Raw genomic sequence first — 740 nt, 5'->3', positions numbered from 1 at the left:
TCACGTGAGTACCAAAAATGCGAAACTGAATATGGAACGGAACTGTATAGACTACGAAGATACGATTAAAAATAACGGACATTGCTACTCAGCCCCCTGAGATTAAGGGGAGGATCTGGAGACGATGATATCGTCGACCCTACGGATATTACAGACGCTGCATGCAATTGTGGTGACATGGGCATTGCAGGTGGCAGCAAACGTGGACCATCTTCTCTAGGTGACCACGCTGCAAAATAACTCAAGGTCTGCAAGCAGCCGGGTGAATTCAGCGATCTCCTGGGCTGGCTGGAGCAGACGGTTGTCCAAGAGAAGGAGAAAAGAAAGCTTGGCGTCCAGATAGCTGAAAACATGCTGAAAAAATTAGGCAGGTTCAGAATTCTCATACAGGAAGTAACCCATGAGAATAGTAGACTGACGGGTGTTATCAAGGGCAAAGAGAATGCCCAGGTTGAGTGCCTAACAGCTTTCATAAATAAATTAGATGCGAAGAACGCCGAAACTAACAGCCTTAGGGCTGAAATTGAGGTATTAAAAACCCAAAAAGATGCGCCCTGCCCAGAACCGACAAAAAGACCCACGTACGCTACCAAAGCAGCTACAGGTGCACCAAAGGACAGTTTGGCCACTGCGACTAAGCCTGAGCCTAAATCCAAAAAGGCGGTCGAAAAAGATCAGTTCAAGAAAAGCAGGAAAGTTAAGGCAACGCCTCGATTCATGATTGAGATACCGCAAGACAT

Source organism: Acyrthosiphon pisum, unplaced genomic scaffold, assembly GCF_005508785.2.
Source record: "Acyrthosiphon pisum isolate AL4f unplaced genomic scaffold, pea_aphid_22Mar2018_4r6ur Scaffold_21150;HRSCAF=23169, whole genome shotgun sequence".
In the NCBI taxonomy this organism is placed as follows: domain Eukaryota; kingdom Metazoa; phylum Arthropoda; class Insecta; order Hemiptera; family Aphididae; genus Acyrthosiphon; species Acyrthosiphon pisum.
This window is presented reverse-complemented; position numbering follows the sequence as displayed.